The 18,735-nt window shown below is 34.5% G+C and overlaps 1 protein-coding gene and 1 long non-coding RNA gene across 14 annotated transcripts in view; one reads left to right on the top strand and one right to left on the bottom strand.

Annotated features, from left to right (window-relative positions):
- The window catches only part of LOC105835074, a 143,246-nt gene that overhangs the window by 32,931 nt on the left and 91,580 nt on the right, over positions 1–18,735 (bottom strand). For 5 of the 6 annotated variants that reach the window (XR_004964078.1, XR_004964082.1, XR_004964079.1 and 2 more), the window contains 2 exons: positions 15,900–15,999; positions 9,264–9,556 (listed from right to left, as the gene is read on the bottom strand). This is a non-coding gene — a long non-coding RNA (uncharacterized LOC105835074). The remainder of the gene's footprint in view (positions 1–9,263; positions 9,557–15,899; positions 16,000–18,735) is intronic. The other variant, XR_004964080.1, reaches the window with a different exon arrangement.
- Positions 1–18,735, top strand: part of LOC105835071 (neural cell adhesion molecule 2) — a 237,225-nt gene that overhangs the window by 200,198 nt on the left and 18,292 nt on the right. The window lies entirely within an intron of this gene.

The raw sequence follows: 18,735 nt of genomic DNA, 5'->3' as shown, positions 1-18,735 counted from the left end.
GATTTGTTCTAGCGAATTCCTCGCACATTCATATGCACTTTCGCGGAAATATCCCCTATCGTTTTCCGAGACGGACGATTCAGCTTCCGTGAACGTCCGTGTGCAATCTCGCGAGGAATTCTTGACGCGCAACGTGACCGACTACAGACCGGCCGGACATAAGCCACTGTCCATTCGATGAAATAGCGCGGATTCCAGCTACAAAGAAATAAGCGGAAATATTCTACGGACAAAACGACATTTTTGTATGTGTGTGGATGTGTGTAGCGTTCTCTATCAAAACGTAACACGTATTTTCGAACTCTAATCAAACGTTTATCCAACTCAGCGGTTCTTGATCTAAAGCGAACACGATTCTCCTTGTATTTTCTAGCAAAAGGTTTATCTATTGCGCTCGAATATAAATTTATTTTCTTTACATATAAGAAATGCTCACCTTTGTTATGTGTAAAATATAATATTACATTATACTAAAAAGTCACAATAAAAAAATCATTATTCACAACATCAGAAAGCTATTTAGAGATATTGCAAAGCGGAAAAAATCATTTATGCAGTAAAATGTATCTATTAAAATTTTTTTCAAATTAATAATAACCGTATTAATTTAAAAAATTTCAATAAAAACAGATAAGTTGTATATATTATAATATATATTGATATTGTTGTGGAAATTAATTCTGGATGTTTTTCTTTTAGAAGCTATAAATCGACATTAACACATACATATTTGCCAATAAAATGGAACACAATATGCATATATAGTACGAATGTTTTAAAGCCTTATAACATTCATATCGATGTAACGTTTTTATTTTTCACTTGTTATTACGTTATTTGTTATTACGGTAGAGTCACAGAACACGTGACGAACGTTAAGAGTATTTTTACTAAGCAAAAACCATCGTAAAAATGTTATGAACAAAATACGCGTCAAATATTTTGCGGTTACAGTTGTCTCGCACCAAATAGCAGTGACGTTTGGTTGCGATAGTATTTTTATAAGAACTGTGACATACACAACGCCTGATAGTCGATCATTGTAACAACACGTATACATATTCGCACCCTTGACTAGTAGCGAAAATTTCTCTTTGTGTTCCAGTTATCTAAAATATCTCACATTTATAAAAAGATAAAGTTTAATATATTAATGTTAATATTTGTTTTTTGTACACTGAGGGAAAAATGTGGAAGTATTGAGAACCAAATATTCTTATGGCGTTTTCTTCGATATTTGTTATAAAAAATTTATTTGTGAAAATGAAATATATATTTCTATGAAATGTATCTCATTTTTCTTATTAATTGATGTATTTCTTAAGAATAAAATTTTTGGAGTAAAATATACACTATTTTTTATAAAAAAAAGTTTAAGTATTTTTCTATAATAAATGGTTTATTTAAATAGGGCGAATTAAATGTTTTATGTTTTATTCGCTATTACAAATAAATTATTTATTTTTACACACATTGGATGTTATCTTTTTAAATAAGGTATATTTTACAGAAATATATTTCAGAACTATATTTTACAGAATATTTCACAGAAATGTATATTTCGTTTTCACAAATAAATTTTTTTATAACAAATAAATATCGAAGAAAATATTTGGTTCTCAATACTTCAACACTTTTCTCTCAATGTAATCACATGTTTATCGAATTTAGAGAACAAGTTTGTATAGTACTCATTACATAAAATAGAAATCTATACTTTTGTGTGTTATATTTCTTCTTTAAAGTTTTATTAAATTATCTAGTTCTTTAAAAAATATAATAAGTGAGGGGAAGAAATTTAAATCCCTTTTTCTTAACAGATATACATTTGATAGAAGAGAAAACGGTTTTGCTAAAAAATTTAGGTAAATGCAGATTGAACATAATTTTGTTGTATTATAAAAATAATTATGTAGGATATTTTAATTGTTTCTAGGAATGTCAGTTGTTTTTTTGCAACTCTGCTCATCATGTTTGAGCGTTCTATATAAATTTTAACGAGAAAACAAAATTACTGAGTTGAAAATTATTTATATCCAATTAAATTTTTTAATATTTCAGCGAAACCATTCTTTTATTGTGCCTATATATAAAAACAAAAGCATTATTGCATAATAATAAATTGTCAATAAATATATATTAAATTACCAATAAATATATATTAAAAATAATAAAAAATTGCTGTTTACAATATTAGAAATTTGTGAAATTATTTAAATGTTCCAAAGCAATAGAAAAACGTTTTATACAATGAAATGCATCTATTTTGAAAAAATGAACTAAATTAATAATATATCCGTATTTAAAAAATTTTAATAAGAAGATACACAATTATAAAATCAAAATAATTTACATTAGTTTTCTGTATTACGAAAAATTTTCAATTTTAAATGAAAACTTTAATAATCTTGCAACACTAGAATTTCATAAATAGAAGATAATGATAGTTTATAATGTCTCGAAATATTGGCATTTCTCTCCTAACGTGAAACGTATGAGCGCGCAATCGCGTATCTCTCGAAGTATTTAGTTTGACATTTAGCTGTGACATTTTTAAATACGTGTGAACTGTTTGCGCTAAATTGAATCTCTAAATCTGGACACATCGTGAAGATTTTGACTATATATTCGGTAATTAAATACAATTAAAAAATATAATTAAAGAAAAGTTTTATTTTTTACCGTAGCGTTTGATTCTCTCGTTTCTGATGATCGATTTATTGCTCGAAAACGCTGGTGAAACTGCTCTTTAACAGTTTATAGACTTTTCTTAATATAGAATTTATTTCTGGGAATTAAACAGGATTTATATAATTTAAAAAATCGCTTTTTACAATATTTGAAATTGATATTTAGATATTGCGAAACAGTAAAAAAACATTTTACGATAAAAAATCTTGTTTTCCCTTAAATTAAATAAATAAGTAATAGCCGTATTAATTTAAAATATTAAAACAATAAGGAAGAAATATATTAATAAAAGCAAAATTGTATACATATAGATAGATTCTGTTATGAGAAACTTTAAAAGAAATCGGTAAAGACCTCGAAAACGTCAACAGAGTTTTATAAAAACAACGATGATTTATAATATGTTCTGAAATATTGACACGTTTTCCAACGCGAGACATATGAACACGTTATTGTGTTTCTCTCAAGCCTCTCTAGTATCTTATCGAATATATTTTAACAACTTTCGCAGTGTATTCATTTTAACTAAGTTATGGCTCTTCTGTCCATGTAAACTGTAATTGAATTGACTGAGTCCAATCGCAGCGTAGAGATCTTCAAGTGAATATATACCGCAATTAAGTACAGTTAGAACGGACTATCATTTCGGTTTGTACCGTATCGATCGATTTTCCCATCTCTGAAGACCGTCTTATTGCCTGCCGGTGTAGAATCGCTCTTAATAGATACCTGAGCCACTAAACACCGAGACGGGAATTTATTTTTAGGTAGGATTTTCTGTAAGTGAACATCAGGTAACGAACTTATAATTTTGCTTGAAATATGAATGCACGTGTTATTGTCTTTAACGTTTGCGCCTCGTATTTATTATTGTTTTTCTCGCACAGTTATATTTATATCGATATATACTTATTAATAAAAATTGGCTAGGTTTGCTTTGATATTTTATTCCCTATAATATGTAGTTTACATGCTGCTACTTGTTTTACACTGCATCGCTTAAATATCGTATAAATATTTAATCGAAGCTCATTGCACAAACGGTTATATTCTATAAGTGACCTTAAAATTTTATAAAATTGTTTAAATCAGTTTTTGTAATAAAAAAGTTTTCATAATACTTACTGCTTTAGAATATCGATCAATAACGTTATGCGTCAATTGTCTGAACGTCCACGAAAGCGTTTATAAAATGTGATTCCCTTTTATTTTATTATTAAGTCTTGTTGCAAATTGTATCATCTTTTCAAAAACATCGATATAACATTTTTATTTTTCACTCCGTTGTTACAATTACGAAAAACGGAACGAACGTTAGGAATTTTTTATTTTAACAAAATAAAAAATAAAATACCATCGTAAAAATGTAAGCAAACTGAATGTTTTGTCATAATACGCTTCGCGCCGAATAGCAACTATGTTTGATATGTGTTACAGTAGTATTTCATGAGACAACTGACAACACGTGACAGCGCGCAGTCGATCTTTGTATCAACATATGTATGATATTCGCAACCTCGACCACTGGTGCATACTCTTTATGTCCCAGTTATCCAAAATATCTCAATTTTACAAAAGGACAAATTTATAAAAATTTGTAAAAACGTATTAATATACATGTTTATAATCGTATGGTCGTTGAATTTAAGAAATGATTATGTAATCTCGTTACGTAGGGAGTTTTTGTACATTGTGATCAAAGCTGCAATATTTTTGCAGGATATTTTCTTCGAAGTTTTTATTAAACAAACTTTTTTAAATATGTGTGACAAATATGGGGAAGAAATTTCAGTTCCATCATTTCTTGATTTATATACTTTTGGCGGAAAAAAAAGTTATGCTGAAATAAACCTAAAAATTTAGCTACAGATCTGAAAATAATTTTGCTGGACCATCAAATTAATATGTATGATACTCAACAAAGATGCTAGAATGATACGGCTTTTCTGCAACCATCATTATTCCGAAAATAAATTGCCAAATTTGAGAACAATATATTTATTTTGAGAGAAAAGATTATATCGACATCATCAATGAAAAGGTGTAACTTACAAAACTGTAATTTCTCTTAAAAATTCTTGTGCCACAACTTTCCTTCTATTTCTTAAGATGTATCTTGAATAATTACAAACATTACTATCAAGCATGTTTATTTATTGCATATTATTTTTGTCTTTCTTTAAAATTATTTCACAAATTAAACACGATAGATGCGGAAAAAACGCCAAATTGGGCAGGTCTCTCAAATTTGTAGCAGAGAGACGTGTTGAAAAGCTCTAACTTTTTTAAAGTTTAAAAGATAAAAAAGAGAAAGAGAAAGAAAAAAAAACGAGGACAGAGAGGAGTAGAGCTACATGTTTCTCCGTTGATTCTCGAGACTGGAGATTCCGCCGGTACCGAATCGATGTGCGCCGTTTAGCGCGATCCCGTTGTCCCTTTGAAAGCATCCCCGACATAGCTCGTAGCTGCAACGTTAGATTGGGGTGCCTTGGTTGCACCTGGAGTGTCGTATGTACCGTCGCGCGCGGGTCAATCGTTTGCCTCATCAGGCGGGAATGCCCCGGCGACGTCGCTTGTTAACAACGACGTCGCCTTCGCAAACGAACACACGCGCGTCCTGACCCTCGATAGAGGGTGTATCATATATATATATATATATATTAAACCATGTGTTATATATATATACGCTTGACGTATATACATAACGTACGTATATACATTTCCGCAATCGACCGTGCGAGCTTGACTCTATCGACGCCGCTTCGCTCCGGAGAGAGAGAGAGAGAGAGAGATTGCTCTTGATGCAGCAAGCGTCTGTGAGCACGCCTGTTATATCCCGCATATATTAGACGTGTGTATCTCCAAATGTAGAAATTAGTGCGGATTAGCTCCGTGGAGTGCGGACGGAGACGTGTGCACGTAATTTCATTTGGAATTCCGCTTCGGGCGTTGCGCGAATAACGAAGAAGATATCAAGAAACTACATATGGCTGCATAAATTTTACATTTTATAACGATAGGGTACTTCAGTCCGATCCGCGTCGATCCGTGCCGAAAATGAAATTCTTTAACTACGTTGATGACAATATCGATACGCGATAAAACACAAGAAAATAGAAAAATATAAAGACTATACAAATGAAAATCTTCGCATAAATAAAAAAACTGTAATTTTTTTTCAATGATAAAAGTGAATAATACATATTATGTCTGAAACACATTCATAATTCCAAATATTGATTTGTCTATGAACTGTAGATCGCATACTAAGTAATAATAATAACGAGAGAGAGAGAGAGAGAGAGAGAGAGAGAGAGAGAGAGAGACAGGGAAAGACCGGGAGAGATCGGGAGAGACAGGGAGAGACCGGGAGAGATAGGGAGAGACCGGGAGAGACAAAAAGAGGCAGGGAAAGACAGGGAGAGACCGGGAGAGACAGGGAGAGACAGGGAGAGACAGAAAGAGGCAGGGAGAGACAGGGAGAGACATGGAGAGACCGGGAGAGAATTACTAGCGTATTGCTGGCCGTATTTGTTCGATTCATATTGGAGTGACATTCCGTAGTCGGAAACAATCAGTTGGGGGTATACGCGCGCGCATAATGTCGGGCGGTCGCAGATCCGTGAAATCACCGAGTTTATCGTCAAACAACACCTGACCATGAATGCCATCCCGATGTAGAACAATTCTCACGCGAAATCATGTGTCAACGAATATTGTTTAACTCGTAGCGTAGAATTGACGTTGACTTATACAACGGGATCGCGCGTGTCCGGTCCCAAGTCGCTCTGTCAATTACACCTGTTGCAACGCTCCTATTTGCATGCTCCCGTATCCGATCGACGAAGCCGCAATCTCTCTCTCTCTCTCTCTCTCTCTCTCCTTCAATTTGCGCATTTGTAGACGTTTCGCAACCGTTTAGTATTGCGCGTGTTACATCGGACGTCCCTCCTCGGGGCAAATAACTCGAAATGCGAACTACCTTTATGTGCGGTCGCACTTTATTGCGTCGACTATCACTTTCACGCCCGCGACGCGAATTCTCGTCCTCGCTCGTCTTGCACCCGCGATAACTCTAGTCGACGACGAATTGTCCCACAGGCACACTTGGCGCGATGCACACGTGCGATACACATGCAAAACGATCGTTATTCGTCGACATCGAAATTCAACGGAGTGCGTATCGATGGGGGAGAATAATAATTATACGGCTGAAGGACGAATGATCCTAGAGCACGAAACTGATTCCATGGAAAAGTGTCAGTTCTACTGTTTAAAAAAGCGATTACTTAATTTATCTTTTTTTTTCTTCTAGCAAGTAACAATTGTTTTTAACAAAGAATATTTTCTTGGCAATTGTTTTAAAATACTTCCATCATTAAAATTCAGAAAATTTAGAATAAATTTGATATTATTTATGATAAATGTGTACACAGAAATAATTTTAAATAAAATATTGTCCATTTTAAGTAAATTATGTGGTATATTGCTGTCAAGAAAATATTTTTTGTAAAATTGTGACTAGTAAAAGGAGAAAGCTAAAATTTAATCACTTTTCTTGGCAGGTGAATGATCTTTTTGCATATACACATATCAAAGACAATCTCTATAGCTCAGTTACTTTATTATTCAAATGAAATAAAACACTGGAAGAAATATATATATCTTTATATTTCACACGCATGTAATTCAATATAATCCTGAATATATAATAGCGATAATCATTGCAGCTTTAATGCAATAAAGCTTTTATTGTAATGAGTATACATGCGCATTACATTCGCACACGGTAGATTCACAAGCGGAGGGTAAAATCGAATGAATAGGGCCATTGTGATGTTGAGTTTTAATAGCTCCCCGTGCGCTGGAATGATGTAATGTCGAAGAATGGGTAAGGGGAATCTCTTGAGCAATAATTCTCGCAATCTCGTAATTATTCCTGAAGCCTATTGTATTCCAGCGCACCGGGTCGAAGCCTAACCGAGTTAAACGGCAAGCACAAGAGCGCGCATACTCGGGGTAGAAATTACAGAGCGAAACGCGCGCTTTACAACGAGCATTTACCCCTAAAGAGAGAACCCTATCCCCGCGGCTTTACATGCGGTTCGCATGTAACTCGCTACTATCGGTAGATTAATTTTGAACAATTATCGACGAAGTGTTTAATTTTTTCCTCGTCTTTCACAGCTTACAGTTAGAACGTTACTACTTCGAAGAAACTGAGTTTTTATGAAAATTAAAGAAGTTAATTGTCAATATCAACATAGATCTTCTAAAGTTTAGGGCCTGAAACTGAACCTTCTTATTTCTCGGAAACTATAAACATTGCACTTTATTAATTTTGATAAAAATATGCACTGCTTGGATTATTAAAGAAGTAAACATATTCTGTAATTTATATATGAATGATTTTTTTTATATAAAATGTACTAAAAATTAATTCTTTAAAAGCGAACACAATTTTTTTGCAAATTGCATAAATTTAAACACTAATCAGCGTATTACTGATAATATTAAATTATTTTACATGTTTATAGTGACCTATATATAAAACTATTTTATTTGTATATTTTTCATAATGCAGTTTTAAATATAAAATCGGGGTGCAACGTAAACACATCTTTTACTGTCTATCGACAATTAATCCAAAAAATAAAGTGTCAGTATTTTCCTCTAGAACAAACTTTAATAATAAAATTTATTTAAGAAGAAAGCGCACGTTAATGAAGCTGAATGTCTTAGGTAAAAAGTAAATAGATTTTTTGTGTGATCTTGAGATAACGATGTCATCTCAAATGTTATAATGTTATCTCCAAGTAATAATATGTTTTTATACGTTGCATAAAAAAACAGATTAACGATACGTCTGCGTATTTTCACAGTTCCTATGAAGCAGTGGCAATTAAATAATAATAAAATACAAATTATAGAGAGAAATGCTCAATTAGCTCGTTTGAAATTGCAGCCTTATCAGTGCTTGCGTAAAAAGTTAATGCTGCTATTATGTGAATTACTGATGTTAACGCAACATCAACCGTATCGGCAATTTAATCTCCGCCGTTTTACGGAAAACCACTTCTAACCCACGCGAATTATTGCGATAAGCGTTGCTCGCCGGCGCGCTCTCGTCGTTTCTGCGACGTTTATTACAAACCGCTACCGCCAAAATGTGTCCCGATCGTAAATTGGATATCCGAGGAATAATATTTTTCACTTCTTATCGCAACAGCAATATCGCCGTTGCCGTTAATACATCGACCAATACGTTGACGACTGATAGTTTCTCCGGGTGCCGTTCGACGGCCGGGAGATGAAACCACCCTTCGCACGCTCGAATCCCCTCGCAACCGCTAAATTTTCCGGTGAGATTTACCGTGCAGCGTGTACCGGAAAGTGTCGCGGACCGGTGGCGCGTTTTGTGGCGAAAATATTTGCTACGGCTTTTTCAATGTTTTCCAGTCGCGACGCGCGCGTGATATTGGCGCGTGATGCGAGCGTCCGCCGTCCGCACGAGTGGGCACACACAAACACACACGCGCGAACACACGTGCACATATACATATATATCTTACCCCATGACGATGGAGAGGCGTCTCTCCGCCGAGTTTATCTCCATTGTTTTTCGGACGAATAAACGCGGGCGTTCTCATTTATTGCTCTTCCCGCCCGCTTCCCGCTTGTCGCCATGTCAAGATAGTAAAAGTCTCTTGAACTACGACGGGATCCCGCGGGAGTGACTGAACGCATTGCGGGTTTTTCGATTCTGTAAACGTGTCACGGTGGATCCGTTTCCTCCCGTCGGAGCTCGAGTCGCAAATACGGATGGCATCATTATCGTATCGAAAATCAATTACGGGAGAGAAACCTAAACAAAAAAAAAAAGTTTTGTATCGTAAATAAGAATGCGAAGTTTTACAGTGGTTTATAGCGAAATAAAGTGACCGAAGTGACCGAGGGAGAAATAAAGTATGACCGTTTAAAGTCGCGAAAGACGTGAAATAATAGAAATCGATGGATTAAAAAAAAATCTGCGTGTGCATGTAACAAAATAATAATCGACACATTTTTGTTTTGTCACACGCCATTCGTATCGAGCATATGAGAAAACCACTCTTGAAAATTGATTGTCCCAATTTTGCAAACCAGACTCACGTCATAGAAAAGGAATTAAATTGTAATTAGGTCAGCCAATCGATGAACGCTCATGCAAAGTACTTCTTTTTATAGCTGCGTGTGCAAAACCTCCGTATATGCAAGTATACTTGCAACTTGACCGCACATGAACGTGTATTATTTCTTTCATCTCCTGTTTCATTAAACCTTCCTGCGTAAAGAGATTATAAATACGGACTAACTTCCGTTATATATCTTGCGAAAGCAATAAGAACGGTTTCGTCAAAATATCTCAAAAAAAGGGCTGAACATAGACAAAAATTTAATAATTATAATTATTTAATTATTGAACTATATAACATCATCCTTAAATATTCCTCATAATTATTTTGATAGCCCAGCAAAATTATTTTCGAAGAGAGATTTGTATTTTTGTGGATTATTTTTTAATTCCAAAATTTTTTGCAGTATTACTCGTCATGCTTGAATATCTTTCGGAATTATTTTGCCGTAGCAAAATTCCGATTCATATATAAATACAGACCTGAAAAATAATTTTACTAATGAGTAGTGTTACAAAATATTTTAACATTCTACCAGCTTGGTCGTCCTGTGTAATTATTTTAATAGGCTAACAAAATTCCGATCTCCCGCTTTTTAGACACTTTAATAAAATTTTTCTTTCCGTAAAGAAATTATCCGCAGAATTTATCTTATCCTGTTCATTGAAAATTTAACACTCCCCCTAATTAAGAGATGCTTTGTTAAGCTTCAATATTCATTAGCTCTCGCGACGGATACACATTTAATGAAAACAACAGCATTTTTCGGCAAAAATGCGCGCAGATAAAACAAGATTATAATTCGCATTATTAACTATAATTTTAAATAAACGATACTGCGGAATTACGGGGAGTTTGTTTCAAAATCCGTAACAGCGTACATTTTAACAAGTTCGTGAGAGATAACCGGGCGTAACAATCCAGACGAATCTTTTTTTTTTTTTATTTCAAATGTTCGTTCGCTACGTTGATGCAATTCATACTCTGCATTACAGAATTACGCGAGATTATCAACGGTCATAAAATTATTCCGAACTCGCACGCCGAAAACGATAAAATTATGTAAACTAACGAACGAAAGCACGTTTTTCGTAACATTTTTTGTGTAACATTAATAGCTGCCCTAAAATTTTGAGAAAAAAAAAGTCGAGTTTCGAAAATGGCTCCTTTTCGCGTCTTCAATGCAAAAGCCGAAGCGAATCTTTCATTAGCGGCCGCACGATAAAAAAGAGCTTGCGTCCGCCATTTTCGCGGCGAACTTGGTATTGGCGCGTATACCAGGGACTATTTGCTATGCCAGCCAGAAAATTGGAGAAGTTTCCGCATTCCGTCGGGATTTCCGCGCGGATTTCAGGCGCGCGTGTACCGATTTCCGAAATATTCATACATATTGGCGCCGCCGAAATTTATACGCGGCACATCGGCCGAATGTAATGCCCGCGAATTTCTCGTGTGCATCCGAGCGCGTGCATCGGAGCGTGCATCGCACGTACCGTGCATCCCCGCGGCCTACGCACGCGTATGCAGCTAATCGTAAGAGGCACGGCAGAAATGTTCAACGTGGCTTCCAGTTATTCCGATAAAAAGTAGACAGGATTTGTCGGGATTTCATCTCCATTCGTATACGCTGATGATCGCGAACGGTGCTTCTCGACGTCGATTTTTTTCCTTCCTTTTTCCTTTTATTGCGATCTACACATATTTTTACTACTCATTCGATTGATACGATGAAAGTATCTCAATGGAGAATCTCCACTCGTAAATCTATATACATACACACGCACAGATGCTTTTTTAAAGTTTTTTAATGCTTTCTATAATTTTGCTGTCACAAAACGCACGGTTTATACATATTTCTAAGAGAATTGCTATTTTTTTTATCTTGCATATACTTGAGAAGGATCCACAGAATAAGATCAAAACGTCGTTCCTCAATTATATTAATGAAAATTTCCCAATGTAGTTGATTACAAGTTTTATTATTTTTCTGTTAATCACATCACTGGCCACTGACGACAATTATAAGCTCAATCTTTATTTTGTTGCTTAATAAAATTGAGGGGCTATGTCGAACATGGGTAGAACATCTAGAAACGTATTTCAAAGCCTGAAAACTCTTCAAATCACGTACAAACGTTTCCTTCTGCGATATTTCTATTCCGGGCGCCGTTTCAAAGTCATCTATTTCTATTGCGACAAAAAGACTTCAACTTTGAGATCATGCAAGGGATGGAAAAAAAAGGTAGTTTTAACTTTGCTCGAGATCCTCCGAAAGCTTGAGGTTTCCTTTTTGAAATGCTCTTTTGAAAATTGAACTACGAATCTTTTTCACCGAGTTACGCCGTAAAATGTGAAACGGAGATTTGGAAGCAGATTCTTTAAAACGGGATTTCTAAAAATCGCCTCGCAATTGCTTCTCGCCGAGGTATAAGTTTGTACCTTGCCATTTTTACCAAACGATACAGAAGGCGTTTCTTCAATTTTGTGCAAAGGTCCTTCTTGTGCAAAGGGCATTTGCCGCTTTTTGCGTCGCAACGTAACACGGAGTGGCGTTCATCTGTCAAATCGGAAGCGCGGAAATAATGAGCCGGCCGGCTGAAACAACAGTGTCGGATAGCATTCGAAACACACTGGGCTAATTCGGGACGGAGGATCAAGTGCTCGTCGAATCTGCGGTAACAAGACAAACGAGCGTGCGAGAGTGCGGGGAAGGGGGGAGTGTTCCCCGATCATCGAGTGAATGTCAGATCCGCGATGCCTACCGCCGAAACTAAATCCAGACGGACTGCGGGAGTGAAGCAATCCGGCCTCCCACGCGTGCCATTTCCTACCGAATAGACAAATGGAACGTGCCCGTCGTCGGTCGAACGTGAAACACGTATAGCGGCAAATTATCCATTAGAGTGTAACGTGGTAAAAAGGTTTCAGAGCGGATTACGTCACGGATTATACTGTGAACAATTCCACACTCGTCGCTTAATTCAAATGACAGATTTTATTCACTAATTTAAAGTTCATTTTTTCTCTAAAATTATTTTTGGACATAAAATTGTTGTAAAATTTTAATGGAGTGCTCTACTTTGGATGAATTTTCACTCTCTCACACACACACACACACAAGTACTAATTCAAGTTTAATGTAATTTTCGTCATTAAAATTGTAACAATTTAAAATAATTTTAATAATTTAATAAATTTTTTTATATTAAAACAGTGTTAGAGTTATACTAAAATCTTGCCATTTGTAAAATAGAAGAAGTGTAAAATATTCTTAAAAAAGCTCTTAATTTTGTGAATGAATTTTTAAATAAGATAGTGATAAGAAAAATATATGCTTGAATTAAATATATATTATACTTATTTCAAATATTTTATAAGTTTATATCCGCAAATTTCCATTATAAGTTCGTCATTAAATATATTAAATCAAAAGTTTGATTTAATTTTATTAATTTTGTTATTTTGATTTTTTCGATACAATTTTGTAATATTTTTGAAAGATAAATTCTTATTTTTTATATACGATAATATGTTTTCCTAAAATTTTGTGATGAGTACTTTAATAATTATCAAGAAAATATTCTTTGTTAAAGATAACCGTGGCTTACGAAAAAACAATAATAAATTGAATAACCGCTCTAATCTTGATAAGATATTTTTGTGAACATTAAAAAAATAATATCTAACGATTCCAAAACGATCGTTAGATTAATATAAATTTTTTAATTTCTTTTATTACTATCATTAATGAAAAATGCAAAATTTCTACAAGTACACTTGTCCTTCTATCACAATTATTTGGATTGACGTGGCGTTTGGGTCAAATAGACTCTACGAGGTTTGATTAAAGCTGTGAGAAGTGCACTCGAATGTAAAGCGATGGAATAACGACTATAAACCAGCGGCGTGACACATTGCGAACCGATAATGTACGGCGTGCTGTGTTCACGTTGCCTATTAATTCGCTGTAATGACGCTCGAACGTGAGAAACTAGCTGGGATTCGGTCCGCGCGAACGACTCTAGTGGTGCGCGATCGGTTCTGCGCGAACCTTTCGATAAATGTTGTTCCAAACCGAATGGAATAGTTTAATTCTAATGTTGCCATAAAGAGGGGAAAACGAATAAAACATGACGCGGTGAGGGTTCGAAGGGCGTGTTAAGAGCTGTGGAAATAATCAAGGATGGAAATGAGGTGAAGCACAAAGAGGGGAAACTACGAAATTGTACGCGAAGTAACTGTAATTGATGAAAGTATTTTATTATAAGCAGAAAACGCTTGATTGCTATATCCAGTAGCTACTCCTACTGATATTTGTGAGAGCTTTGGGATAAGAAGGGGATTCTTAGCGTTAAGAATAGAATTTGTGAAAGTATATTCATTATATATAACATGTTAATTGGCACATTTGCAGATCGACAGCACGCAAATCGAATGAAATTAAAATATAATTACATTATAATTACATTTTCCTTATAATTTTCCTTGTATTTTAAGATAGAATAATTGAGGTTTTATTAACTCCGTTTTTTTGTGACAACTTTATTGAAATACCAATATTAATTATATTACAAAACTTTCTTACGATGTTTTCGATAAAATAGAAATTTTAATAAAGTAAGAAATAAACTGATAAACTTTAATCTCTGCCTTCTAATTACATTTTTCTTTCGACGAAAATACTTCTTGCACTTTATAATAGAATAATTGAGGTTTTTTAATCTCTCTACATTTTTAAAGATAATTTTATTAATATAACAATATTAATTATATTACAAAACTTTTTATGCTTGATAAAGTAAATGATAATATGATAAATTTTAAGTTCTTTCTTTTAATTACATTTTGTTTATAATAAAAACATTTCTTGTACTTTAAAATGAAATAATTGAGATTTAATAAATCTTCACATTTTTGTGGTAACTTTATTGATGTAACATATTAATAATATTTTAAATCTTTTTTATAATGTTTGACAAAATAGGAATTTTAGTAAAGTAAATAATGCATTGATAAAACTTCAATCTCTTCCCTCAAGTTAGACATTCGCAAGTAGTGGTATTTTACGCTACTTGCAATATACACTATGACTTTATATTCCTCTTTTTCTCTAGTTACCAAGGCAATTCATTCCTGTTTCGCACAACTCTAGGAACAAAGTTAAGAGTGGAGAAACGACCAAGGGACACGAAAGTCGAAAGCACCTCTCCGCGTCTAGATCTTCTTCGAAGTTTACTTCGTCGCGGGAACACCCTCGCGAGACACAGCGGAATAAATAAAATGAGGAGAAAGGAGCAGGTTGGAGGGAGGCCACCGGGGCCGAATGTAGGCGACGGTCGAGAGGACCAATAAATTTCTCGCGATTGGAAACCATTCTTTCGAGGGGACATTAATTAAATGGCGCGCCGATGTTATCGCGGCGCAGCGCAGCGCGTTCACACGTGCAAAGAAAAGCCAAGATTAATAGAGGTCTCGTCCACGCCGAAGAAGGATTATTTTCTTTCCGGTCCGACGCGCGCTCCGCTAAAGATTTTGTGAATAGGCGCTGCTTCTTTTCCGCCGTTTCTCGCATTGCAATAGGTAACTTTTCTCTTACAGATTCGGAAAAAGAACCGAAAGAGAGAAACTTATGGAGAAAAATGGAACGGTAATAAGAAAAATGGCACAAATTTAGATAAGTAGATAAAACAAGATATAAAATATACGAATAAAATTTTTATAAATACGTGGAAATAATATACGTCCGTGTACATGAATACATACATTTTAATATTTATTTTTGTGTATTTATAAAATTTTTATGTATATCTATGATATTTTTTGTATTGCAGAAAAATAGAATCATTGTTATATCAAGAAAAAAATAAATAAATAAAAAAATCTAATGACACTTAATATACAGTGAAACATATTTTTCCGTCCCACTTGTACACAGACTATAGACTGTCGGATATATAATAATTTAATATCTATTTAATTTAATATCCAGTGTGGTTAAAAAATATGCAAAAAAGCAAAAATGTAGATACGTACACTACTGCATCAAGCACACTAACTGTTCACACTTCCTCAGTTTCTTCTTCCTTCTCTTCTTCTACTTTGTCATTCTCCTTATCCTTGTTTTTCATTATCACTGTAAACAAAACACGTAACTCGTTTAGTAACTATTACAATATGTTTTATGACTTTTTTATTTTTTATTCTTTATTTTAATCCATGATTTTGCGGGTAGTGGGAAGACATGTTCTAATAATATTATCTGACTATTAGGTAGGTTTCCTCCTCTCTAAGTGGTAGAAATTTATAGTTTCTAGATTTTCTTAAGTAATATTTCAGATGCAATTCGATGTCCACACGTTAGAATATTAGCAACAGGATTGCGCGCGAGTCGACCATGAATAAATCATGGAATATTTATACCTGCTATTAACACAGTCCTATATATAGACTACGTTACGATTAATCGTGTGGAAAGCCGCGTAATAGCACTACTGCTTCTACCCGTTTCCACCTCAATAATATTGCTTAACTTCAGAAACTCAGTATAATTCACAAAGAAAAAATGGTCAAATTCTAGACTTTATTATTAAAGATTTTTCTTTTTTAATATATATATATATATATATATTACTATAAATATATTAAAATATATATTAAATGTATATTAAAATATATATCAAAACAATTACAAATATAATATAAGTATAAATAAATATTAAAACAATTACAAACATCAAGAATATATACTGTATAACACAATATCAATTTCATAATTTCATCGAGAAAGTACAATTTCAACCCATTTTCGTTTGTATCTTGTATCAAATAATAAAGAACGTCATACACGAACCGCCGTGTAATTTCTTCCTTCGAGGTATATCAGGATAGGAAACGATGACCTCCCGCGGGCGAATCAGAACTTCGTTGGCAGGTAATCTTAAAAATAAAATCTACCCAACCTTTTAACGAGCAGTCGGCGCGAGGGTAACATGCACACGGCGTTTTATAATTGCATTCCCTCTGGTCGAACGCGAGCGTCCGGTTCTTGTTACGACATACGTTTTGCCCGGTTATGTGACTGCACTGGAAATTTATGGCCACTAAAACGCCTCGCCGCTGGCCAAACGCCTTTCGTTATTCCGCGAGTACCTTTAATTAAACGAGCGAGGTCCACGCAGCTCTTCGCAGAGACGCGCGTTATAAAGCCTGCGCAATCGTACGAAGCTCTCGCTCATCCGTGAAATCATGAACTCGTCGACCGGCAAAATCGACCGTTCTCCTCCGATCCAAAATTACTTCATAGCTGCGATGGAATGTATTTTGTTCCGATCAATTTCCAGTCGGGGCTCAATACGATTCTCTCTGGAGCTACACGCTATATTTTGACATACGCAAACAGCTACGCACTGGATCCTTTAGATTCAACCGAATGTTTTTACACACAGCTCTGGAAAATATGCATTTATATTTTTCAACAAATTTTTACTAGAGAAATGCCAGCTATGATCGTAGAATATGATTACAAAATTCAAGTCCATTTGGTGAATTACAGGATGTAAAAGAGTTTAAAGAAAAACTTTTCAAAGAAGCTAACGACTTGAAATTTTTACCGAACAGGTGTACGTGTATACATCTAGTATATAGTTTCTAATTATTAAGAAATTATATTTGAGGTACTCACAACAATATTTTTGCTTCAAATGTATTTAAAATTTGAGTTTTTAGAAAAAAGATATAAATAAAACAGACATTTTTTTTAATAATGAAAAAAAATAAAAATTAAGATAAATAAAAATAATTAAAAATGTAAAGTTTAAAATATTATACAGCCTTGGTTTTATTGATATATAAATTCGAGAGTTTTCATCTACGCTCATAGAACATAACGAAGGGTTAATTACGTTGACGTCGCATCGCAACCCTTCCCGCGAGAGCGTTACGGACCGCTATTGTTTATTACCAACATCATTAACCCTTGACGCTTAATGTTATGTGATGAAATAACTCATAACTCCTATACACATGCCAGCCGATAAACGCATCGAGAATAAAAAATGTGCAGAATTTAAATAAAATCTAAGTGGAAAGCTTGATGGGACTCAATATTAGAATTTACATTTCTATTATTTCTTTCTAAAAAGACTAAAAGTCTTTTATATCTTGTAGATATTATATACTCCATTTTGACAATAATATAAAAAATTAAATTATAATCAGTAACGATTATACAATAACTTTAAATTATGATAAACGATGAAGTGTTTTCTACACTACAGTTAATTTTAACAGATCGGTGATCTATAAATATATGAATTATAACTTGTTTCTGTATACAAATTGAGTTCTGGATAAAAGGTAGATATGGATTTTGAAACAGCAGAAAAATTTGCTGTGATATGAATCTTCATTTTTCTGACGCTGGGATATAAAATCATTTCAGATCAAGTTAACGTAAGGACACAACATCAAATAAATTTTTAATCAATCCTGGAAGTCAAGTCGAATAGCCAGGCAAGCGGAAGGAGCTCTGCAAATTTCTCGCTTCGGTCTGTATATTCATTGAGCTTGCCAACACTGGAGGATCTGAAAACAATTGAAGAAGCGCTCAAAGAGTTAATTACGGCGAACGATATCGAGAAGCGAACGTCAAGACGACGGTCAATATCGACGCTGGACGCTGAGAAAAGTAGCTTGAGAAACGTACGCGCGCGCGCGCGCACGCTCTCGATCTTTTATTCATGTCACGTCGACCGGAGCCTCGCTCCGTCCTGTCTTCCCATGGCCAAACTGCATCCGGCTGTTACGAGCCCGCGACAGACGTGTCATTTTGCGCGATAACACGCGCGTGTTGCGACACGCGTGACACATG

The sequence above is a fragment of the Monomorium pharaonis genome, chromosome 7 (assembly GCF_013373865.1).
Source record: "Monomorium pharaonis isolate MP-MQ-018 chromosome 7, ASM1337386v2, whole genome shotgun sequence".
NCBI lineage: Eukaryota > Metazoa > Arthropoda > Insecta > Hymenoptera > Formicidae > Monomorium > Monomorium pharaonis.
Note: the sequence above shows the minus strand (reverse complement) of the source record. Positions and strands in the feature narration are given on the sequence as shown.